Source organism: Rhineura floridana, chromosome 3, assembly GCF_030035675.1.
Source record: "Rhineura floridana isolate rRhiFlo1 chromosome 3, rRhiFlo1.hap2, whole genome shotgun sequence".
Lineage (NCBI taxonomy): Eukaryota > Metazoa > Chordata > Lepidosauria > Squamata > Rhineuridae > Rhineura > Rhineura floridana.
The window spans coordinates 96,945,185-96,972,113 of record NC_084482.1 but is presented as its reverse complement, the minus strand read 5'-3'; the positions used below and the strand labels follow the sequence as shown (position 1 = coordinate 96,972,113).

General features: G+C 42.9%; 1 long non-coding RNA gene across 1 annotated transcript; it reads right to left on the bottom strand.

The window, feature by feature from the left end:
* LOC133382231 (uncharacterized) lies at positions 1 to 26,929 on the bottom strand. The gene is made up of 3 exons (XR_009761861.1): positions 26,829 to 26,929; positions 4,662 to 4,803; positions 1 to 123 (listed from the first exon to the last, which is right to left on the bottom strand). It is a non-coding gene; the product is annotated as an uncharacterized LOC133382231 (long non-coding RNA).

Genomic DNA, 26,929 nt, shown 5'->3' with positions numbered 1-26,929 from the left:
CAAAACAGAAGCAGGGCCTTCAGGGTTTTTTTTAGCAGCTGTTGTCACTCTGCAGTTGTTTTTCTCTCTACAGTGAGATCATTTTAGCATTTTGTTTAGGCCTGTCAACACAGCCTAAGAGACCTGGAAAGTAAATATTTCAGTTAGAGCGTTTCTAATGACTAAAAGATGTATATGTGTGTCGGTAAGTCAGTAGGCAGGAAAGGAGAAATTCATGTAAATATACAGGAATACTGAGATTACTTAAGTAGAGTTATGGTCTTTTTTTCTCTGTTTCTTGTAAATGTTATATCTCTCTCCCCCCACCCTTTAAATTAGTTCTGGTATGTTGGAAGAAAATCTGTTTTCTTGCTTGTCACTCACTAATGTCTGTGTGCAAATATGCATACACATCTGAACATGTATGCACACATACAGTACATACACACAGCATTAAAAGACATGTTTCCTAAGGTATTTGGGTGATGTTTATACATAAGAAAATGCTATTGTAATATTTCTAATGTAAATTCAATTACTGGTGGATAATTTAGGACATACTCTTGTGAAGCACTTTTAAGCCCATTGATTTCATCGAGCAAGATTTAAGTGCATGCTTAATGGGAAGATGCAATTCTTCAATTGCTTAATTTAATACATAACTTTGGCTGGATAATGCCCACAGATTTACGCTCCATGTATATGAATTCCTATGGCAATGCATGAAAAAATTGAGAACAAGATGCTAAGGTTCTATATACTATCCTAAAGCAGCCTTCACCTAACTGCCCCCCCCCCGACATTTAGGACTACAACTCCTGCGTTCCCTGTCCATTGGCAGTGCTGGGGCTGATAGAAGTTGGAGTCTGGAACATCTGGATGGTATCAAGTCAAGGAAGGCTGTCCTAAAGATTCCACATTTAAAACACACTATTTACTTGACCTAAAGGCTCTTTGACCCTCTGTGGCTCAGAGAGGTAAGCGGCGGTAACGCAGCTGAAGCTCTGCTCATGGCCGGAGTTCGATTCCAACGGAAGGAGGAAGTCGAATCTCCGGTAAAAGGGGTCGAGGTCCACTCAGCCTTCCATCCATCTGTGGTCGGTAAAATGAGTACCGGGCAAATGCTGGGGGGTAAAGAAAGGCCGGGGAAGGAACTGACAATCCCACCCCATATAAAAACGGTTTGCCTAGTAAATGTCGCACAACGTCACCCTAAGAGTCAGAAACGACTCGTACTATAAGTGCAGGGACACCTTTACCTTTACCTTTTAAAGGCTCTGTACAAAAGCTTTCCCTATGAAATCCCCATAGCTCACGGAAAACAATTAGTGTTTCTCTTAAGTTGCAACCATAGTGAGCTGGTATGTAATAAAAAAGAGTGATGTTTAATTTCGGATAAAAAATGGAATACATTAGCATTTACAAAAAGGTGGTGTATGAGAATGACAAAGGATAAAAGTAAAAATATGATCTCTGTGACAAGAGTGTAAAAAACAGAGGTGCATAAATGTCATGCCATAGTGTCACAATTTTGTTAAAAAAGCAGATCTGTCTTAGAAGAGCATGATTTCCTTAGTTTCAACATACATTTATAGGTAGGAAAACAGAGAAGAAATGTTGACTGTAGCATCTGAATGAGTGAATTCTATTACCTTCACTGTATTAGAACACAATAGAACTGCAGATGGAGATAACAATCCTTGGTATGTATACTTAGAAGTAAGCCCCACTGAATTCAGTGGGACTTTCTTCCAGGTAAGCATATATAGGATTGCCAGTACAATCACTTAGGCTGCAGTCCTATGTGCATTTACCTGGAAATAAGTCCAGCTGAGGCTTACTTCTGTGTAGACGTGTATATATTGCATCTAGTTACTTATTAATTTATATGCCCCTTCCTTACCACACTTTTTCTTCACTGCCTCCTTTTTATATATGAAGTGGCTAATTTCTTGGGATATTACCATTTATGGTTTCTATTTCATTAGGTGCATGGAATAGACTGTAATGGTGGTGGATATATATGGTGGATATATATGCAAGTTAACAAGGTAAGCATTAAAGACAATGTGAATGGGGGAAAACCACATCCTGATACGTGGAGTAGAAAACATGAGTAAATTAAACCATCTAAGTCAACCTTTCCCAACCAGGTGCTCTTCCAGTGTTTTAGACTTCTGGAGGGCATCAGGTTGAGGGAGACTGATGTAAGCATTTGCTGAAGCCTTATTTGTGCTGGACACTCATCCCATGATACCTAAGGATGGAATCCCTGTGTTTTGAGGCAATGCAGTGTAGATTCCAAATGCTAGTGACAAAAGATGATATATGTCTCTGTCAGGCCCTGCTTGAAGGACAATTGACTACTTGTTGGTAGAGACAGGGTTGGAAGGAATAAATTGATCTTAGGACCAGCAAGGCAATCCTTACATGTGTTTTCTTTTAATTCCACATAGCCCTTAGAACATACTTCTTTAGTTTGTGATTCAACAATGTGTTAGGCAGTACTTGAACGAGGCATGATTAGTGGAGAGGGGTGCTGCCATGTACCTGGCCTCCCAGCAGCAGAGTCACTGCCACTTACTGGAAGAGAGAGGGGGGAAGGGGCAAGGCAGCAAGAAAGCTGGTGCTGCTGGATAGGCTCACCAGTGGAGCCAATCTGGGGCTCCCACTGATCCAGCCACACAGCACTGACCTTCTTGCTGCCTTTCCCCTGTCCCATCTCATTAATCAGCAGTGACTCTGCTGCCGCAAGGCCATGTGTGTGGTGGCATATCTCCCCAAAGACCACTCCTGAGGTGAGGTGAGTGGGACTTCAAAGAATTCATTCTCCTAGGCTTTAATTCTATGCCCACTTTCATGGAAGTAAATGAGAACATGAAAATATAAGAAGGTTCTTGCTGGATCAGGCCAAAGGCTACCTACTCAAACATACCATTGCCCACAGTGGCTAACCAGATGCCTATGAGAATCCCAAAATCAGGACGGAAGAACAAGTCTCATCAGTCAGAACATCAGTCTGCATCTGCGTTGGAATTGCTTTTTAATATATTTTAAAACCTTTTAAGATTTTTTTTAGTATGTTTTTAATGGTTGTTGTGTTTTAATATATATTTTATATCTGTTTTTATGATGTTTTAAAGTGTTTTTAGTGCTTTTGTTTGCCGCCCTGGGCTCCTGCTGGGTGAAAGGGCGGGATATAAATAAATAAATAAACAAACAAAACCCCAGCACTCTTCCATGGTTGTACTCCAGCCAATAGCAGGCTGTGTGGTGGGGTGGAGCTACCCTCCTGACACGGGTGTCGGTGCAGCTTACCTGGAAGGGGTGAGTTGGGGGGGCAGGTCAGGGCTGTGTGGGTGCACTAGTGGGTACAATGGGTTGGCTCTGTTGGTGCAACCATGGCCCCGAACGTCTTGCTGCCCTGTGCTGCCTCATCCCCATCTACGTAATCTATAGCAATGCTGGTGTGGGAGGGCAGCTCCAAGGGTCTGTCCCACAATATTGGCTGCAATGGTCCCTCCTCACCGACTAGTATTCAGCTGAATATTGCCTCTGCTCCTGGAGGCAGCATATAGCCATCATAGGTAATAGCCATTGATAGCATAATCCTCCATTAATTTAACTATTTCCCTTTTAAAGTCATCTTTGAGGCTGGCCATCACCACAACATGTGGTAGCTAATCCAACAGTTTATCTGTGATCTAGGTGAAAATGCACTATCTGTTCTGAATCTCCCACCATCTACATCTAGTGGTGTAGTTGTCCTCGGTCTCAGAGGGTCTTAGACCGCTTACTTTTTGGGGAGGCAAGTCCCAGCAAGGTGCCTATGTCTCCAACAGAGAGTTTCGGCTATGGGGCAGTATACAAATGTAATAAATAATAATAATAACATTCTGGGAGCCAATCAGCATGAAGAAGAGAAGAGTCTTCTAACTTGCTTCCTTGTCATTTCCTGCTGATTGGAGCCAATTAGAGTGAAAGGAGCTCCTATTAGTTCCTAGTTCAAAAAGCCAAGCTTAGAGAGTGAGAAGTCTGTAACTGCAGAAGAAGAGACAGTGAATTCTGATGATAACATCTCATCTACATCATCAAGTAGTTTGGTAGTAACAGGAGATAAACATGTAGATGCTGAACTCAGTAATTCAAGCAATATCTCTGACAGTGAGAAAGTACAGTCAAAGGGTGACAGTGACAGTGACAGAGAAGCAGAAAGCAGTATTCAAGCCTGGTCAGATTATTCTATAATCTTAGAAGGGGTCATGGCTGTGAGGGGCGTGGCTGTGACTGTTATGAAAGGACTCTGTACTTCTGAATTTGCAGAAGTACACTGAATGTACACTACTGTCTACATCTAGCTTCACTGGATGACCCAGTTTCTAGTATGGTGAGGCTTACTTCTGAATAGACATGTATAGGATTGCACTGTTATAGAAGGTGCTAAGACTCTTTGTCTAGATTTTAGCTACTTTCACTCTCATTCATTGGCACGTAGCTTACATTTGCATAGGGCTCCATAGAGAGAGATTCATCAATAGGATGACTCAAAAGAAACCTCTTCAGTAAATGCTTCACTGAAGGTGTCAAAAGACATGAGATTAAAATTTGATATATTTCTCTCCCCACCCAAGTTCTGCAGATAAGAGAATGTGTCCAACTTTGGAAAAAAGAAATGTATTTACCTTTCTGGCCACATCTGGTTTTTTTCCAACCTCTATGATTTTTGCCCAACTCAGACAATGTGCTAGGTCCAGAGTGTCACTTCTCAAGGTCCAGATGGTAGCAGTCACAGGCTCCCCTTATAATTGGAATATAGTCTAGACTCTGTGGTAAAAATGAGCAGATACAGATAGGTACGAATAGTGGCAAAACATAGTGCAGTGTTTTGTTGAAATATTTCAACGTTGCCCATCAGTGTTTGTCAGTCTTGGGACTTAGCTTTGCACCAGGTGAACTGAGGTCAAAGCCCAACAGTGGTAGGTGCTATTTCGTTGGGTCAGAGACAGGAGACAAGGTCACAGATGGTCTTGTACCAGAGCAGGCAAACAGGAAGCAAATGCTAGGGGCAAGAGATTAGTCACAGACAGGCTGGAGGTCATATACTGGATCACACTGGCTAGGCTAGGCAGTCTGAATTACTACTCAAAGCAACAAGTTGTTCAGGTTGTTTGCATTGAGGAGCTGGCTTTTTTTTAAAGGACTGGTGTGTCTCGACTGATTTGTGAAATCGGTTAACCATCTTCATCCTGTGAAGTCATTTGTCAGCACACCGGCTAGTACTGGAACCTAAAGTACACCCTTGATCATGGATCTGGCTGGATGGCCAACTGAGGGATCAGAGCATGTCCTGGCTAGAGGAGCTCCCACTGTGAAACTGCCAGGAGCTGCTGGGTCATGAATTGGGATCTTCAAAACAGTGTACAGCTGAGCTGCCCTGTGTGGTGAGCCACGGAATTGCAGGTTGGGGCAGCTACCTCAACACTCAAGGATCCTGGGCAGGAAGAACTATAAAAGGCTTTTTTGCATGAGTTAAGCTTTGTCTAAGCAACAAAGTTTCCCAGAACTCTGGTGCATTCTGTGATTTGTCCTCTGGACCTTCTGTCTGACCTTGCCCTCAGCTCTGAATGCTGGATAGCTCCTTGATACTAGTCCCTACCTTAAGAACATAAGAACATAAGAAGAGCCTGCTGGATCAGGCCAGTGGCCCATCTAGTCCAGCATCCTGTTCTCATAGTGGCCAACCAGGTGCCTGGGGGAAGCCCACAAGCAGGACCCGAGTGCAAGAACACTCTCCCCTCCTGAGGCTTCCGGCAACTGGTTTTCAGAAGCATGCTGCCTCTGACTAGGGTGGCAGAGCACAGCCATCACGGCTAGTAGCCATTGATAGCCCTGTCCTCCATGAATTTGTCTAATCTTCTTTTAAAGCCATCCAAGCTGGTGGCCATTACTGCATTTTGTGGGAGCAAATTCCATAGTTTAACTATGCGCTGAGTAAAGAAGTACTTCCTTTTGTCTGTCCTGAATCTTCCAACATTCAGCTTCTTTGAATGTCCACGAGTTCTAGTATTATGAGAGAGGGAGAAGAACTTTTCTCTGTCCACTTTCTCAATGCCATGCATAGTTTTATACACTTCTATCATGTCTCCTCTGACCCGCCTTTTCTCTAAACTAAAAAGCCCCAAATGCTGCAACCTTTCCTTGTAAGGGAGTCGCTCCATCCCCTTGATCATTCTGGTTGCCCTCTTCTGAACCTTTTCCAACTCTATAATATCCTTTTTGAGATGAGGCGACCAGAACTGTACACAGTGTTCCAAATGCGGCCACACCATAGATTTATACAACGGCATTATGATATCAGCTGTTTTATTTTCAATACCTTTCCTAATTATCGCTAGCATGGAATTTGCCTTTTTCACAGCTGCTGCACACTGGGTCAACATTTTCATCGTGCTGTCCACTACAACCCCGAAGTCTCTTTCCTGGTCGGTCACCGCCAGTTCAGACCCATTGAGCGTATATGTGAAATTCAGATTTTTTGCTCCAATATGCATAATTTTACACTTGCCTATATTGAATTGCATTTGCCATTTTTCCGCCCATTCACTCAGTTTGGAGAGGTCTTTTTGGAGCTCTTCGCAATCCCTTTTTGTTTTAACAACCCTGAACAATTTAGTGTCGTCAGCAAACTTGGCCACTTCACTGCTCACTCCTAATTCTAGGTCATTAATGAACAAGTTGAAAAGTACAGGTCCCAATACCGATCCTTGAGGGACTCCACTTTCTACAGCCCTCCATTGGGAGAACTGTCCGTTTATTCCTACTCTCTGCTTTCTGTTTCTCTACCAATTCCTTATCCACAAGAGGACCTCTCCTCTTATTCCATGACTGCTAAGCTTCCTCAGAAGTCTTTGGTGAGGTACCTTGTCAAAAGCTTTTTGAAAGTCTAAGTACACTATGTCCACTGGATCACCTCTATAAGAACATAAGAAGAGCCTGCTGGATCAGGCCAGTGGCCCATCTAGTCCAGCATCCTGTTCTCACAGTGGCCAACCAGGTGCCTGGGGGAAGCCCGCAAGCAGGACCCGAGTGCAAGAACACTCTCCCCTCCTGAGGCTTCCGGCAACTGGTTTTCAGAAGCATGCTGCCTCTGACTAGGGTGGCAGAGCACAGCCATCATGGCTAGTAGCCATTGATAGCCCTGTCCTCCATGAATTTGTCTAATCTTCTTTTAAAGCCATCCAAGCTGGTGGCCATTACTGCATCTTGTGGGAGCAAATTCCATAGTTTAACTATGCGCTGAGTAAAGAAGTACTTCCTTTTGTCTGTCCTGAATCTTCCAACATTCAGCTTCTTTGAATGTCCACGAGTTCTAGTATTATGAGAGAGGGAGAAGAACTTTTCTCTATCCACTTTCTCAATGCCATGCATAATTGTATACACTTCTATCATGTCTCCTCTGACCCGCCTTTTCTCTAAACTAAAAAGCCCCAAATGCTGCAACCTTTCCTCGTAAGGGAGTCGCTCCATCCCCTTGATCATTCTGGTTGCCCTCTTCTGAACCTTTTCCAACTCTATAATATCCTTTTTGAGATGAGGCGACCAGAACTGTACACAGTATTCCAAATGCGGCCGCACCATAGATTTATACAACGGCATTATGATATCGGCTGTTTTATTTTCAATACCTTTCCCAATTATTGCTAGCATGGAATTTGCCTTTTTCACAGCTGCCGCACACTGGGTCGACATTTTCATCGTGCTGTCCACTACAACCCCGAGGTCTCTCTCCTGGTCGGTCACCGCCAGTTCAGACCCCATGAGCGTATATGTGAAACAACCCTGAACAATTTAGTGTCGTCAGCAAACTTGGCCACTTCACTGCTCACTCCTAATTCTAGGTCATTAATGAACAAGTTGAAAAGTACAGGTCCCAATACCGCTCCTTGAGGGACTCCACTTTCTACAGCCCTCCATTGGGAGAACTGTCCGTTTATTCCTACTCTCTGCTTTCTGCTTCTTAACCAATTCCTTATCCACAAGAGGACCTCTCCTCTTATTCCATGACTGCTAAGCTTCCTCAGAAGCCTTTGGTGAGGTACCTTGTCAAACGCTTTTTGAAAGTCTAAGTACACTATGTCCACTGGATCACCTCTATCTATATGCTTGTTGACACTCTCAAAGAATTCTAATAGGTTACTGAGACAGGACTTTCCCTTGCAGAAGCCATGCTGGCTCTGCTTCAGCAAGGCTTGTTCTTCTATGTGCTTGGTTAATCTAGCTTTAATAATACTTTCTACCAGTTTTCCAGGGACAGAAGTTAAGCTAACTGGCCTGTAATTTCCGGGATCCCCTCTGGATCCCTTTTTGAAGATTGGTGTTACATTTGCCACTTTCCAGTCCTCAGGCACGGAGGAGGACCCGAGGGACAAGTTACATATTTTAGTGAGCAGATCAGCAATTTCACCTTTGAGTTCTTTGAGAACTCTCGGGTGGATGCCATCCGGGCCCGGTGATTTGTCAGTTTTTATATTGTCCATTAAGCTTAGAACTTCCTCTCTCGTTACCACTATTTGTCTTAGTTCCTCAGAATCCCTTCCTGCAAATGTTAGTTCAGGTTCAGGGATCTGCCCTATATCTTCCACTGTGAAGACAGATGCAAAGAATTCATTTAGCTTCTCTGCAATCTCCTTATCGTTCTTTAGTACACCTTTGACTCCCTTATCATCCAAGGGTCCAATTGTCTCCCTAGATGGTCTCCTGCTTTGAATGTATTTATAGAATTTTTTGTTGTTGGTTTTTATGTTCTTAGCAATGTGCTCCTCAAATTCTTTTTTAGCATCCCTTATTGTCTTGCATTTCTTTTGCCAGAGTTTGTGTTCTTTTTTATTTTCTTCATTCGGACAAGACTTCCATTTTCTGAAGGAAGACTTTTTGCCTCTAAGAGCTTCCTTGACTTTGCTCGTTAACCATGCTGGCATCTTCTTGGCCCTGGAGGTACCTTTTCTGATCTGCGGTATGCACTCCAGTTGAGCTTCTAATATAGTGTTTTTAAACAACTTCCAAGCATTTTCGAGTGATGTGACCCTCTGGACTTTGTTTTTCAGCTTTCTTTTTACCAATCCCCTCATTTTTGTGAAGTTTCCTCTTTTGAAGTCAAATGTGACCGTGTTGGATTTTCTTGGCAATTGGCCAGTTACATGTATGTTTAATTTAATAGCACTGTGGTCACTGTTCCCAATCGGTTCAACAACACTTACATCTCGCACCAGGTCCCGGTCCCCACTGAGGATTAAGTCCAGGGTTGCCGTCCCTCTGGTCGGTTCCATGACCAACTGATCTAGGGAATAGTCATTTAGAATATCTAGAAACTTTGCTTCTTTGTCATGACTGGAACACATATGCGGCCAGTCTATGTCCGGGTAGTTGAAGTCACCCATTACTACCACATTTCCTAGTTTGGATGCTTCCTCAATTTCATATCTCATCTCAAGGTCTCCCTGAGCATTTTGATCAGGGGGACGATAGATCGTTCCCAGTATTAAGTCCCTCCTGGGGCACGGTATCACCACCCACAACGATTCTGTGGAGGAGTCTGCCTCTTTTGGGGTTTCGAGCTTGCTGGATTCAATGCCTTCTTTCACGTATAGAGCGACTCCGCCACCAATACGTCCTTCCCTGTCCTTCCGATATAGTTTATATCCAGGGATAACCGTATCCCACTGGTTTTCTCCATTCCACCAGGTCTCCGTTATGCTCACTATATCAATGCTCTTCTCTAAGACCAAGCACTCCAGTTCTCCCATCTTGGTTCGGAGGCTCCTAGCATTAGCGTACAGGCACTTGTAAGCAGTGTCTCTCTTCAAGTGTCTTTGGCACTTGTGGTTAGGCCTGTGGTAATTTTGCTCTTCTGAATTTATATCCTGTGCCCCTGCTCTCACAATGCCTACTTCTAGGCCTACCCCTTTTAAAATTTCATCATTTCTTTGGTTTTTATCCCAGGGGGGAGGTTTATTCCGAACCGGACCTTTCTCAGCTCCTGTCGGGTTTCCCCCCTCAGTCAGTTTAAAAGCTGCTGTGCTATCTATATGCTTGTTGACACTCTCAAAGAATGCTAATGGGTTACTGAGACAGGACTTTCCCTTGCAGAAGCCATGCTGGCTCTGCTTCAGCAAGGCTTGTTCTTCTATGTTCTTAGTTAATCTAGCTTTAATAATACTTTCTACCAGTTTTCCAGGGACGGAACTTAAGCTAACTGGCCTGTAATTTCTGGGATCCCCTCTGGATCCCTTTTTGAAGATTGGTGTTACATTTGCCACTTTCCAGTCCTCAGGCACGGAGGAGGACTCGAGGGACCACTTACATATTTTAGTTAGCAAATCAGCAATTTCACATCTGAGTTCTTTGAGAACTCTCGGGTGGATGCCATCCGGGCCCGGTGATTTGTCAGTTTTTATATTGTCCATTAAGCTTAGAACTTCCTCTCTCGTTACCACTATTTGTCTCAGTTCCTCAGAATCCCTTCCTGCAAATGTTAGTTCAGGTTCAGGGATCTGCCCTATATCTTCCACTGTGAAGACAGATGCAAAGAATTCATTTAGCTTCTCTGCAATCTCCTTATCGTTCTTTAGTACACCTTTGACTCCCTTATCATCCAACGGTCCAATTGCCTCCCTAGATGGTCTCCTGCTTTGAATGTATTTACAGAATTTTTTTTTGTTGGTTTTTATGTTCTTAGCAATGTGCTCCTCAAATTCTTTTTTAGCATCCCTTATTGTCTTCTTGCATTTCTTTTGCCAGAGTTTGAGTTCCTTTTTATTTTCTTCATTCGGACAAGACTTCCATTTTCTGAAGGAAGACTTTTTGCCTCTAAGAGCTTCCTTGACTTTGCTCGTTAACCATGCTGGCATCTTCTTGGCCCTGGAGGTACCTTTTCTGACCTGCGGTATGCACTCCAGTTGAGCTTCTAACATAGTGTTTTTAAACAACTTCCAAGCATTTTCGAGTGATGTGACCTTCTGGACTTTGTTTTTCAGCTTTCTTTTTACCAATCCCCTCATTTTTGTGAAGTTTCCTCGTTTGAAGTCAAATGTGACCGTGTTGGATTTTCTTGGCAATTGGCCAGTTACATGTATGTTTAATTTAATAGCACTGTGGTCACTGTTCCCAATCGGTTCAACAACACTTACATCTCGCACCAGGTCCCAGTCCCCACTGAGGATTAAGTCCAGGGTTGCCGTCCCTCTGGTCGGTTCCATGACCAACTGGTCTAGGGAATAGTCATTTAGAATATCTAGAAACTTTGCTTCTTTGTCATGACTGGAACACATATGCGGCCAGTCTATGTCCGGGTAGTTGAAGTCACCCATTACTACCACATTTCCTAGTTTGGATGCTTCCTCAATTTCATATCTCATCTCAAGATCTCCCTGAGCATGTTGATCAGGGGGACGATATATCGTTCCCAGTATTAAGTCCCTCCTGGGGCATGGTATCACCACCCACAACGATTCTGTGGAGGAGTCTGCCTCTTTTGGGGTTTCGAGCTTGCTGGATTCAATGCCTTCGTATAGAGCGACTCCACCACCAATACGTCCTTCCCTGTCCTTCAGATATAGTTTATATCCAGGGATAACCGTATCCCACTGGTTTTCTCCATTCCACCAGGTCTCCGTTATGCTCACTATATCAATGCTCTCCTCTAAGACCAAGCACTCCAGTTCTCCCATCTTGGTTCGGAGGCTCCTAGCATTAGCGTACAGGCACTTGTAAGCAGTGTCTCTCTTCAAGTGTCTTTGGCACTTGTGGTTTGGCCTGTGGTAATTCTGCTCTTCTGAATTTATATCCTGTGCCCCTGCTCTCACAATGCCTACTTCTAGGCCTACCCCTTTTAAAATTTCATCATTTCTTTGGTTTTTATCCCAAGGGGGAGGTTTATTCCGAACCGGACCTTCCTCAGCTCCTGTCGGGTTTCCCCCCTCAGTCAGTTTAAAAGCTGCTCTGCTACCTTTTTAATTTTAAGTGCCAGCAGTCTGGTTCCATTCTGGTTCAAGTGGAGCCCATCCCTTTTGTACAGGCCCGGCTTGTCCCAAAATGTTCCCCAGTGCCTAACAAATCCAAACCCTTCCACCCAACACCATCGTCTCATCCACCCATTGAGACTGCAAAGCTGGGCCTGTCTGGCTGGTCCTGCACGTGGAACCGGTAGCATTTCAGAGAAAGCCACCTTGGAGGTCCTGGCTTTCAGCATCCTACCTAGCAACCTAAATTTTGCTTCCAGGACCTCACGGCTGCATTTCCCCATGTCGTTGGTGCCAACGTGCACCACGACCACTGACTCCTCCCCAGCACTGTCTACCAAACTATCTAAACGACCGACGATATCCGCAACCTTCGCACCAGGCAGGCAAATCACCTTGCGGTCTACACGCCCATCACACACCCCACTGTCTATGTTCCTAATGATCGAATCACCCACTACAAGGATCCCTCCACCCCCTGGAGATATATCCTCGGCACGAGAGGATAGCTGCTCATTCCCCAAGGAATGGGTCCCTTCTAAGGGATCATTTCCCTCTTCCTCAGCTGGATGCTCTCCTTCTCCGAGACCATCGTTCTCCATGATAGCAGGACAACTATCATCGTTGGAGTGGGACACAGCTATAACGTCCCTGAAGGCCTCCTCCACACACCTCTCTGCCTCTCTCCGCTTTTCCAGGTCCGCTACCTTGGCCTCAAGGAAATGAAGTCATTCCCGGAGAGCCAGGAGCTCATTGCACCGAGAGCACACCCACGACTTCTGTCCAACAGGCAGATAGTCGTACATGCTGCAGGCGGTGCAAAACACTGGAAAGCCCCCACACCCCTGCTGGCTTCTTACCTGCATAGTTTTGTTTAAGGTTTATTACATCAATGGGTTGGAGACTGCGGTTTAGTTGAGGTTAGGGAACAGACGGGCAGAGTGGGGGGCCCTGGCCTCCTCGCCCTGCTGCTTAACTCGCCTTGACACTTTGTCAGCTGGGGCCTTGACGCTTTGTCAGCTGAGGCTCCCTCTAGCTGGTGGAGCTCAGCTCTGATGCCTGATTGGCTCCTTGGCTCGGACTCCAGGCTTGTTCTCTGATTTTGAGCTTCTGCATCTTCTGGCTTATCCTGGATTACCTATAACTCCTCCCTGATAGCAAGGCCCTCCCCTGGTGCCTACCGGGCTTAGAGTACTGATATAGCTCTATGCAACCTATTTCATTACTGTAAAAATCCCTGTTATTTTTTTATTCCGCTTTTCCACAAAAAAAGTCCTCAAAGCCAATAAAACCAAATACAAAACCAGTACAAAAATGAATAAAACCCTGTGAAACAATACAAAATGGCAAAATAAATGTTTTTTTAAAAAATAAAAAGCCTAGATAAAAGCAGAAACCTTAAATTTTGTCATGTTTCTGGGGTACTCTTACATCAAACCCCTCCAGGTCAACAGTTTTGAAATGATTTGAGTGGGAAATGAAAAACTCACAACCAGTTCTTCCTGTGTTATATATATGTAATCTTTAGCATATGGTGGTCGCTATGCTAGCTTATTGAAGAACATCCAAATTCTACTCTATGGTGGTGGCAGGGGCGGCAGTGGGGGAAGCTATGAGAGGATCAAAGTAATATAATATGCTCTTGGACAGTGCCAGCATATTTAAACTTTAGTTTATTGAGTAATTTATCTCTGGCACATTAGGAGGTCTTTAAAGAGATCTGTGCTAGCGAGGAATAATTGCTGTTCCTCTGATTAAGTTGAAATGCATACAGATGTATGATTAACAAGACAGGGTATTTATATAATATTATCATATCATATAAATAGAGTGGCTGTGTACAAGACTAAGGACAGAGCTTATGAATCATTCATACAGTTTATGTAGCTGAGTGAAATTTGGCTCTTTCTTCAGTGTTATTATCATCCCTAACCAAATCAAGAAAAGAAAAAGAATAGCATTGGACTTTTGCAGTCAAAAACACATTGCAAGAAGATCTGATTAATATTTTCCTTTGAGAAGCCATGATCATTTCTAAAATAAAATTATTCAAAATTATGTCACTAGAGAGTGACCATTTGTAACAGACACAAAGCAATGACAAACGGCTTTAATTTCACCTTGATGCATTTTACTCCAAATATAATAGGACCAGTTCTCTCAGATTTTACTCTGCAAGAGTAACGAGTCCTCCTGATTTGTGTGGGTATATCCTTTTACATTTAGAAATATATTTTACATTTTGAAATAATATCATGTCCCTTTATTTGCTCTAGTAAGTGACAAGACTCACTTAGGGAATCGGGATAAATTCTACAAGAGTTGCTGTATTTGTAAAATGCCGCATGAAACAACAAATAATCCTTTGGCACCTTAGAAACTATGAAATGTCTTGTGGCATGCTGACTTTGGTAAGCAATCACCTACCTCATCAGTGCTTTTATATCTAGCTTGCATCTGTTAGAACGGGTCCTTGACTATGGCTTCTTACAGACATGCTCTCAGAAATGTGCCAGTCTTTAGGTACCACAAGGATTTTTGATATTAGGTATTAGTCTATCAATGCTTTCATCAGGCAAACAAATCTGCCCCAAGGAACCTACAATTAAAGTTTCAACGCTGAGTGATGTCATGATTTTGGGTCTGTGAGTATATACAAGAGGACTGGCCTACAATACAGCTTTGATCTGCTGATCTGTCTGCTGAGCTACAGTAGCTCTATGTGTCACTAGGGCATGCCCCTAAATTACCAGGTTCTAAGGAAATATCTCTAAATAATCAGAGTCATGAGATGGACACCATCTCTGGTCTCTGAGGTCAGCTCAGTTAGAATCACATCTCTGCCCGAGCTGAGAATGTATCCCCAAAAGACAGCCTTGCACAGGAACAAGAGTTTTAAAGCTTTTTTTTTCATCTTCTGAAACTCAGTAGTACAGAATCAGAAGTATGGCCCTGCTGTCCCTTTTTTTGCCTAGAGACCCCTCTATATAACCTTATGTTTCCAGTGTGGATGAGGACTACAAGAGCAATCAGACATATGCCAGGCTGGGGGGAGGGCAGTGTTGGCGCAATTAATGTAAATATTACCACTGTACACCTCCAACTATCCTCCATCCTGACAAGCAAAAGATACACCTCCACTCAGCTCTCCTGGCTAAGCTGGCCTCCTGCTAGCCACTATGCGCTGATAGAGTGACAGAAGTATCACTCCATCTGTGCTTCCCCTTCCACCCACTGAATGGCTGGCTGGCTGGGCTGTTAGTGGGATTCCCTCCAGTGGCAGCCAGCAGAAAGCCCCGAAATGGGGTGTTCTGGGGTTGGGAGGGGCTGAGTTGGCCTGGGGTCCGTTGGATCTCAAGCAGGTTTCATGGCCATCATGTGATGGCAGGGGGCCTGTTCCAGGCAAAATCACTGCACCAGCTTGAGGCTGGCACAGAGATCTGCCAGCCTCGCCTTCCACACCAGCTGCCATGTGTAGCAGGGTTGTGGATGCTGCGGTGGCCCCACCATGCCATACAGTCCTGCTGCTGCTGGTGGTGGTGGTGGGTAAAGGTTTGAATTGTGACCTTAGGGATTAAGCCAAAGGCCTAATGAAAAATATGGGTTTCAAGGTGAGATTTGAAGAAAGATTTGAAACAAGACTTGCCAACATGCCAACATGTCACCCTGCTGCTGAACGAATTGCACTGGCTGCCCATTAGCTTACCAGGCCAAGTTCAAGGTGCTGGTTTTGATGTACAAGTCCCTATACAGCTTGGGACCAGGATACCTAAAAGATCATCTTACCCCTTATACATACACCCAGTTGATCACTGTGCTCTGCAGGTGAGGGCCTTCTGCAGATACCATCTTATCAGGAGGTCCGTTTCGCACAACATACGAAGCAGAACTTTAGTGTTGTGGTACCTACCCTTGGGAAGTCCCTCAAATATAAGATAGGTGCAGTCTCTGTTGTCCTTCTGGCTCCTACTGAAGACCTTTCTCTTTCAACAAGCATTTTAAGTAGAGGCCTTATGCCAGTTTGCATTTGTATCGCAACTATTTTTAAGATGTATGTTTTTGAGATGTTTTTACTGCTTTATCATCTGTTTACCACCCTGGGCTCCATTTAGGAGGAAGGACAGGATATTATTATTAATAATAATAAGTGCAAAATGGGTCACTGGCAATCCTGTTGGTGGTATTTGCTTATTTAATAATAAGGGAGGGAGGGTGATTCTCACTGGGACCACAGTGTATGGGAAAGTGAAGCTTAAGTCTTCCCTCCAAAGCCAAGATCACAATGAAAATTGCTTCACCAAACCTTGCACTGCTGTTAGCAACAGGAAGCTATCTATCTATCTGTCTATATCTAACTTGAATGCTAATAAACCTAACTGGAAGATACTGTAGTTCATTCAGTGCTCTGCATTCAAGTGTTTGCTTAAACACGTGATAAGTACCCTGGGAACAAGGGAAGGGACACACAGACTAGCCCTCTTCCCAGAGTTCCCTGGAGTGCTATCTTTGTTATCTTTTCAACTCCTACTGAAGACCTTCCTCTTTCAACAAGCCTTTTAAGTAGAGAAATAATAACAACAACTACAACAACAATATGTGAACAGGAGAAATCCTGATCTATTCTAAATGTAACCAACCTTAACATGTCAGCTTAGAGGTGGACTGAATGCGACCAAACTTGTCAAAGCAGTATACAGGGTTCTGTGGAATTCTGCTGTTGCCTTATGAAGCTCACTGAGATTGTGAAATTTGCTACAAGTTGTGTTAAAAGTAAGAACCACAGATCCTTTAGGATCCTTAGACAATGCCACTTTACAGGATTCACTTCTTTTTTAAACTACCAATTAGCCAATTACTAATCTTATTAGTGTCCAGCAACATCAATAGGCAGAGTGAAGCCTGTCCATTCTGCTTTGTTAGCTAGCACGTGGGGAGGGACATAGGAACCTGCCTTATACTGAGTAATACCCATCTAGCTCAGTATTGTCTACACTGACTGGCAGCATTTCTCCAGGTTTCAAGTGGGAGTCTTTCCCCAGCACTACCTGAAGATGCCTGGGATTGAACCTGGGTCCTTCTACATGCAAAGTAGATACTCTAGCGCTGATCTTTGACCTAACCTGAATGTTGATGTTGGCGTTACCCTTGGTGGCTCAGTGAAGACTACTTTAGGTATTACTTCCCTTACATGAGCATCACTGAAAAAGCTTGTTCCAGCTGCATTGCTCTGCAAAGAAGTAGTGATGTCCAAAAGCTTTGTATGCATGCTCAAACATATTCCACACTACCCCTGCCATTCCCTGTGTTTCCAGGGGTGTGTGGTGTCTTGATAATCTTCTCTTACATTTGTGAGTTCTTTGTAGTAGGTGTTTTTCACTGTCTACTTTGAGCTGGTTACTCATATTTTTGGATAGTTGCAATGCACCAGTGCAACAAAGGACACTGGTCATGCTGTTCTGGGTAGAATGCCAATTAATATGACTAGGTGTCCATTCTGTGCCATTCCTGCTCTCTGATGAATTGTCTAGTTCAGCTATATGGCTGTAGACATGTCATCTCACATCTGTGTGTAGATGCAATCGCAGGGTGCAGTGAAGGGTAATGATAAATGAAACTACCCTGGATTTACTCTTGTATTTATTAATTTAATGTTTTTATAAACCACTTGGTAAAAACAACCACCTCCAAGTGGTGGTTTACAGCAGACACCTAAACAGTATAGTGACAGTGCCCGTCTAATGTCAATAGGCAGGAAGTACCAGAGCACAGGTGCTGCCATTCTTAAGGAATGACGCATCACAAATGCAGCATGGGCCTTGTGTGGCACTTGTTTGAGATCCAAGCAAGCAGAGGCTTGTGAAAATTACATCAAGATGCTTGGTAATTTATAAGTCAATACTGATCCTGGTCTTTCAAAAAGAAAACAAGAGACTATTTTAAAATACTTAGTATTACAACTGTTCCTGTTCATTTCTTTTTTCAAAAGGTATTGTGGGGGAGAGGGAGGAGAGCAATCTATATGAATTTTTAGGACAGTAAAAAATACTGAGCAATGCTTGGCTACAGAACCTTGTTCCACTAGTGCTCGGGTACCCTAAGCAAACGAATGTTTGCATTCCATTGGAATTTATTGTTTGCTAAGAAGTGCTTCCAGAAATATGTAAGATATGGTTCTGAAACAGGAATTTGAATGTTCTCTGAGAATACACATGACCATTTTGATAGAGCCTTTCATTAAACAATCACATTTTCTTGTAGTTGTACAATGCTCTTTTTATGTATATGGCTTCAAATATGCTTTCTGGACATTAACAGTATTGGGAAGTTTGAAAACACAATTATTATGAGAAAGTATTTAGAAAATATTGATAAATATGCATATTTATAAGTGGTTATGAAGTTGTAATGCTAAGTATATATCTACTTCCTAGTACATATATAGATTTTTTTAAAAAATTATCTTAGCTTCCCCCAAAGATGTCTGGGAATTGTAGTCTGGTGAGGGAGATGAGAATTATCTTGGAAATTCCTGTCCACCACAGCAACAGAACCACAGCCCCCAAAATGCCCTAGCAAGTGGGAATGATGTTTAAAATTTCACTCGATACCCTTAAAATCCCCCTTTAAGATGCACACCTTAATGTGGTGAGGGAGTTTGAGAGTGTTGAAGAAGCTGAGAGCAATGACGTCAGGAGTCTAGACCAAGAGACAAGACTTCTAGCAGGGGCACCCAAGGCGGAATGGTCAAACCTGAGACACCAGACTAAGATGCATCCAAACTCAGAGGAAGGCAATGGTAAACCACCTCTGAATACATCTTACCACAAAAACCCTATGAACAGAGTATCCAAATGCAACGTGAGATAGTGCTGGAAGATGAGACCCCCAGTCAGATGGCACTCAATGAGCTACTGGGGAAGAACAAAGGACAAGAACGAGTAGCACTGTGACTGTTAGGTCCAAACCCAACACGCGAGCCGTCACTGTCTTTCTCAGCTCACAAACACCCGGGAAGGTGCGGAGTTGAGCGCAATTATCCACTACCAGAGGCTATAATAATACACACACACAATATTTACCTTTGCAAAGGGGACCCAGTACCTTCAAGCAAGATGCTATTCAGAAGTGGGAACCCCGTTTATTAAATAAGCAGAGAGTTATATAGTTTCCCCAAAGATAATAAAACAGGGGGGTTTATGCGTCACTACATTCAAGAAAACTTCTAGTCATAGTAATATCAAAACATTAGAAAATGGGGTGCTTGAGATAAGAAAGCTCCAGACATTCGGTTTTCTACTAGACAAAGTAACAATGTAGATAGCAGGAAAGGGGTGCTTGGAATAACAAAGAAAGGCACATCTTGGTTTCTTTTCAGCTGGGGCTTACATAGGTATGCGGCCTTGAGATAAGCAGTGCAGTTGGAAGAGAACACAGAGACAGATAATGTGGGAGGAATAACTACAGGCAGAGCCATTAAGTCAGAAAGATCACTCAAGTTACAACTTTACACTTGTAGGAATATGCGTGTCAAGGCCTATAAGCATATGAATCAAGTACAAGAATGCTTTTGTGATACAGTATGGCAACTTTTTATGGGCCACTTTACTACTATGCATATAGATATAGGGAGGGAAAGGAAATCCAGCTGAAATAGGCTTTTATTAATCAAGAGCCACTGGGAGGTCACAAGTCAGGTCACAGGGAAATAAACCGATATTAAAATCATATCAAGTCCAAATACATTTCCATCCTAACATGACTAATGGCGCAGCTGGGTCAAAGCTGAAAGGAAGCCCAGAGGCTGATGTGCACAGATGCAAAAGGAGAGTCCGGAGTTGTACAATGCACACAACAATGCACATGAATGGTAGAAATTGTCAAGCAAGAAATGGAGTGTATCAACATTACAATACTTGGCATGAGTGAATTAAAATGGACAGGAATGGGACATTTTCAATCACGCAACTACAAAATATTTCATGCAGGAAATGAGAAATTAAGAAGAAATGGGATTGCTTTAATAGTGAGAAGTGATGTAGCAAAAGCAATTAGGAGCTACAATGCAAGGTCTGAGCAAGTGTTATCAATGAGATTAAACAGGAAACCTATAAAATAACCATCATCCAAGTCTATGCTCCAACAGCAGAAGAAGAGGAATTGGAGAGATTTTATGCAGAAGTACAGGAAGAATTTGTTCACACACCAAAACAAGATGTTTTGATAATCATGGGGGACTTGAATGCAAAAGTAGGGAACAGAGAAGAACTAGGAATTGTGGGGAAATGGGGCCTAGGAGACAGAAATGAAACAGGAGAAAGACTTATTGAATTCTGTGAATCCAATAATTTGTTTCTTGCAAACACATTTTTTGAGCAACCAAAAAGACGACTGTACACATGGACATCACCAAATGATCAATTTAGGAATCAAATTGATTATATAATTGGTAGTAGAAGATGGAGAACTTCCATACGTTCTGCGAAAACAAAACCAGGAGCAGACTGCTGTACAGATCATGAACTGATCATATCAAAAATCAGAGTAAAGCTAAAGAAGAACAACAAAGCAATCATAATGCCAAAATACAATTTAAATAACATCCCAGAAGAATATAAAGATCAAATAAGGAACAGGTTTGAGGCTTTAAACTTATTTGACATAGAACTAGAAGAACTATGGAGTGAACTCAGATACATTATCAGGGAAGAATACAAAAAGACAATTCTTCTAGTTAAAAAGAGAGAAAGACCTCAATGGATGGCTGAAAAAACTCTTAATATGGTTAAAGAGAGAAGAAAAGAAAAAGGAAAAGGAGATAGAAACACGGCCAGAACCCTAAATGCAACAATACAGCAGGGGCGTCACTACCGGGGTGGAGAGGGTGCAGCCCGCACCCGGGTGTCACCATGAGGGGGGTGACACCCAGAGCCGCCCCGCCCCGCGCCGTTGCCCAGCAAGGCTGCTCCAACTCCTCCTCAGAGGAGGGTGGGCGGGCGAGACCGGGAGCAGTGTCGGCGGGGCGAGTGAGCCGCGCTGGCGCTCCCAGGCCTTCTCCGGCTGGGTGCCCCTCCGGCGCGCGCCCTCCCAGGGGCATGGACGAGGTGGCTGGGCTTGCGTGCGCACGCAAGCATGCGCACACGCAAGCCCAGCCGCCTCATCCATGCCCCTGGGAGGGTGCACGCCGGAGGTCCACACACCCCACACTCCCGCTAGTGACACCGCTGCAATACAGCGACTAGTACAGAGGGACAAAGAGAACTATTACAATAGTTATTATATGGAAATAGAAAAGGACAACAAAAAGGGAAGAACAAGAGCCCTATTCCAAAAGATTAGAGAAATGAAATTTAAACCACGAGTAAGGATGTTGAATAATCAACAGGAGAACACACTGCCTGACCGAGATGAAATAAAAGGAAGATGGAAGCAATACACTGAAGAACTCTATAAAAGAGATGCAAGTATGACAGATTTATTCATGGAGGAACCATATGATGAAGAACTAGAAATTTTAGAATGTGAGGTAAAAGTACTTAAAGTACTTGGAAGAAACAAATCGCCAGGAACAGATGGCATACCAATAGAGTTGCTACAAGCAACTGAGACTGAATCTGTCCAAATTTTGACAAAAATCTGTCAAGAAATGTGGAAAACTAAACCATGGCCCACAGACTGGAAGCGTTCAATATATATCCCAATTCCAAAGAAAGGGGATCCCAGGGAATGCAGTTGTCATGCCCCCCTCAGAGGACTCATCTGAGGAGAAAGAGGAATGGGAGACTGCAGATTCAGGAGAGGGGACAAGCAGGGAGACAGCACAGGACCCTTCACCAGACCAGAGACAAGCCCCTGAGGGAACCTGCCTGCCAGAATCAGGAAGTGACCAAGAGGCTGCCCCTTCCCCAGCAGACAGAAGACACCAAGAGGTGTTGCAGCAACAAAGGCAATCAGTGCGATTAAGGAGCAGGAGAGCTCACAAGAACACAGGCTGATTGGAAGCACCTGGGCCAGCATGCAGAGTACAAAAGGCTGGAAGAAAAGGGAGACTCCTTGCTAGAGTCAATGTCAAGCCTTTCTGCAGACATTACTCCAGCTCTCCTGTTAAACCCGTGCCTTGAACCCTGTCCTGCCTGATCGGATCTCTTGGTTTCTGGACATTTGGACTCCCTTAAGGACTTCTCTGCCTCCTCCTTCAGCGCTTCCCAAATGGTAAAACATGCTGGCTGACCCCCTGGTTCTTGCTGCCTGGCAGATTTATGGTATGGCCTTATCTGTTCATTAGCTGCATGCCTCTGTGAACCCCCACATTTGAAAGCAATAATTATCGAACTATTGCCTTAATATCCCATGCAAGTAAAGTAATGTTCAAGATTCTACAACAAAGGCTCTTAAACCGCAAGGGTTTTTTGCATATTAGTGAATAGTAGAGTTGAAAGGGCCATCGAGTCTAATCCCCTGCTCAATGCAGGAATCCAAGTTAGGGCCATTCTGAATTGTTGATCAGGTTTTTGTTTTTCTGTGGAGGTATACATGTTTTATGTACTGATATGTTAAATATTGATGGTTGCTGTTTTTAACATTTTTGTATGTTTTTAAAATTGATTGTAAGTCATCTAAAGACTGCACAATGTGAGGTGAATAACACATCAAATGAATGAATAAACAAATAAATAAAAATAATAAGTTATTAAAGTCAGCTCCAGCAAATGTTGAAGGTGTGCCTAGGGACCCCTGGATTAGTGTAAATCAGAGTACATGCCTGTCATTGTAATCCCTGTCATCATAATCAGGGGATACATTGGTTAAATAATAATAAAAAGATGTCTAATTAAACCCCTGGTGTCAAAGTCTTGGAGTTTGCAACTGCATCAAGATCTGAACTGGTTTACATATTCAGAATAATCCCATGTTACAGTCCTGTTCCCCCTCTAGGATGCACACCTTAACGTGGTGAGGGGGTTTGAGAGTGCTGAAGAAGCTAAGAGGAATGCTGTCAAGAGTCTAGACCAAGAGGCTAGACTCCTAGCAGGGGCACCCAAGGCAGAATGGTAAAAGCTGAAACACCAGCCTAAGATGCATCCGAACTCAGAGGAAGGCAATGGTAAACCACCTCTGAATACCTCTTACCATGAAAACCCTATGAACAGAGTATCCAAAATACAACACGAGATAGTGCTGGAAGTTAAGACCCCCAGGTCAGAAGGCACTCACCGAGCTACTGGGGAAGAACAAAGGACAAATACGAGTAGTGCTGTGACTAATGACGCAGCTGGGTCAAAGCCAAAAGGAAGCCCAGAGGCTGATGTGCACCGATACGAAAGGAGAGTCTGGAGTTGTACGACGCACACAATAGGAACATGGAATGTGAGAAGCATGAACCAGGGATAGTTAGAAATTGTCAAGCAAGAAATGGAATGCATCAACATTACAATACTTTGTGTGAGTGAACTAAAATGGACAGGAATGGGACATTTTCAATCAGGCAACCACAAAATATTTTATGCAGGAAATGAGAAATTAAGAAGAAATGGGGTTGCTTTAATAGTGAGAAGTGATGTAGCAAGAGCAATTAGGAGCTACAATGCAAGGTCTGAGCGAGTTAATGAGATTAAATGGGAAACCTATCAACATAACCATCATCCACATCTATGCTCCAATGGCAAACTCAGAAGAAGAGGAATTGGAGAGATTTTATGCAGAAGTACAGGAAGAAATTGATCACACACCAAAACAAGATGTGCTGATATTCATGGGGGATTGGAATGCAAAGGTAGGGAACAGAGAAGAATTAGGAATTGTGGGGAAATGAGGCCTAGGAGACAGAAGTGAAGCAGGAGAAAGTTTTATTGAATTCCGTGAAGTCAATAATTTGTTTCTTGCAAACACATTTTTTGAGCAACCGAAAAGATGACTGTACACGCAGACATCACCAGATGGTCAACATAGGAATCAAATTGATTGTATAATTGGAAACAGAAGATGGAGAAGTTCCATACTTTCTGCAAAAACAAGACCAGGAGCAGACGGCGGTACAGATCATGAACTGATCATATCGAAAATCAGAGTAAAGCTAAAGAAGACCAACAAAGCAATCATAATGCCAAAATACAATTTAAATAACATCCCAGAAGAATATAAAGGTCAAATAAGGAACAGATTTGAGGCTTTAAACTTAGTTGACAGAGAACCAGAAGAACTATGGACAATTTACAGCGACTAGTACAGAGGGACAAAGAGAACGATTACAATAATTACTGTATAGAAATAGAAAAGGACAACGAAAAGGGTAGAAGAAGAGCCCTGTTCCAAAAGATTAGAGAAATGAAAGGGAAATTTAAACCAAGAGTAGGGATGTTGAATAATCAACAGGAGAACACACTGACTGACTGAGATGAAATAAAAGGAAGATGGAAGCAATACACTGAAGAACCCTATAAAAGAGATGCAAGGATGACAGATTCATTCATGGAGGAACCGTATAATGAAGAACCAGAATTTTTAGAATGCAAGGTGAAAGCTGCTCTTAAAGTACTTGGAAGAAACAAAGCACCAGGAACAGATGGCATACCAATAGAGTTGCTACAAGCAACTGAGACTGAATCTGTCCAAATTCTGACAAAAATCTGTCAAGAAACATGGAAAAATAAACCATGGCCCACAGACTGGAAGCGTTCCATATACATCCCACTTCTAAAGAGAGGGGATCCCAGGGAATGCTGTAATTATCGAACTATTGCTGTAATATCCCATGCAAGTAAAGTAATGCTCAAGATTCTGCAACAAAGGCTCTTACCATATATGGAGCGAGAAATGCCAGATGTCCAAGCTCGATTTAGAAAGGGAAGACGCACCAGAGATCATATCGCAAATATATGTTGGGTAATGGAACGGACCAAGGAATTTCAGAAGAAAATCACCCTGTGCTTTATAGATTACAGCAAAACCTTTGACTATGTAGATCATGAAAAACTATGGAATGCTTTAAAAGAAATTGGGGTGCCACAGCATCTGATTGTCCTGATGCTCAACCTATACTCTGCACAAGAGGCTACTGTAAGGACAGAATATGGACAAACCGATTGGTTCCCCATCGGAAAGGGTGTGAGACTGGGGTGTATTTTGTCATCCTATTTGTTTAATCTATACGCAGAACACATCATACGGAAAGCAGGATTGGACCAAGATGAAGGAGGTGTGAAAATTGGAGGGAAAAATATCAATAATTTAAGATATGCAGTCTTATACCATACTACTAGCAGAAACCAGTAATGATTTGAAACGAATGCTGATGAAAGTTAAAGGGGGAAGCACAAAAGCAGGACTACAGCTGAACGTCAAAAAGACTAAAGTAATGACAACAGAAGATTTATGTAACTTTAAAGCTGTGAATGAGGACATTGAACTTGTCAAGGATTATCAATACCTCGGCACACTCATTAACCAAAATGGAGACAATAGTCAAGAAATCAGAAGAAAGTTAGGACTGGGTAGGGCAGCTGTGAGAGAACTAGAAAAGGACTTCAAATGCAAAGATGTATCACTGAACACTAAAGTCAGGATCATTCAGGCCATTGTATTCCTGATCTCTATGTATGGATGTGAAAGTTGGACAGTGAAAAAAGTGGATAAGAGAAAAATCAACTCATTTGAAATGCGGTGTTGGAGGAGAGCTTTGCGGATACCATGGACTGAGAAAAAGACAAATAATTGGGTGTTACAACAAATTAAACCAGAACTATCACTAGAAGCTAAAATGATGAAACTGAGGTTATCATACTTTGGACACATCATGAGAAGACATGATTCACTAGAAAAGACAGTAATGCTGGGAAAGACAGAAGGGAGTAGAAAAAGAGGCCAAACAAGAGATGGATTGATTCCATAAAGGAAGCCACAGACCTGAACTTACAAGATCTGAACAGGGTGGTTCATGACAGATGCTCTTGGAGGTCGCTGATTCATAGGGTCACCATAAGTCGTAGTCGACTTGGAGGCACATAACAACAACAGAGTCCTGTTGGGACTATGCCACTTCAAACTGCAGTTTGTGGGTTGATTGCATCTTTGAGAGCTCCCCTATCTGCAAAATACCGTTTGCTACAAAAATAATAACCTTAGGACACCAGTAAGAAGTTAGGATAAAATCTTTATATCTGATGTACTAATTTTCTACTATTGGGAGCATTTTGCATGAATATTTGCAACACTGCACCTGTATTCTGAAGTAATTATGATTATTCTGAAGAGAAGAAGATTTGTTTTGAATGTGTAGATTGAGCTATCAGTATACTCAAAGCTGTTCCTCACTTCCTCCTTAAGGGTCTGCGGACTTGGTCATGAATCCATATATAGAATCCTGTTTCTTTTAGATCAGGGGTTCCCAAACTGTGGTCTGTGGACCACCAGTGGCCTGCAAGCTTCATTCAGGTGGTCTATGGCATTTCTGTAAAAATACAATTAAAAATCTTACAACACCTTACACAATTGCAACAACAGGCAGAAAATCATTAAGTAGTCCGCCAAGACCCTCAGCAATTTTTAAGTGGTTGGTGGGGGGAAAACATTAGAGGACCACTGTTTTTAGGCGATAGTTACTTTTTTGAACTACAGTTCCCATCAGCCTAATCCAGTGGCCATGTTGCCTAGGGCTGATGGGAGTTGTAGTTCAAAAAAGTAACTTTTCCAAGCTCTGGCGATGCCGACAGATCTAACAAGCCCATTTCCACACTAAAAGAAATGCCCATGTAGTGAACACACTGCTTTCCTAAAAGTAGATTCTATTAAATTCAAAATCATTTTAAATAGCTGTGGATCTGTATCCTTTTCACTTACTCTCTGTGTGAAAAGCAAGCACAGGTGGAGTGATGAAACCTCTCCATGATAAGTCTTTTGTTCCAGCAAACCCTCTGTCTTCACTTTCTGGGCTCAATCTG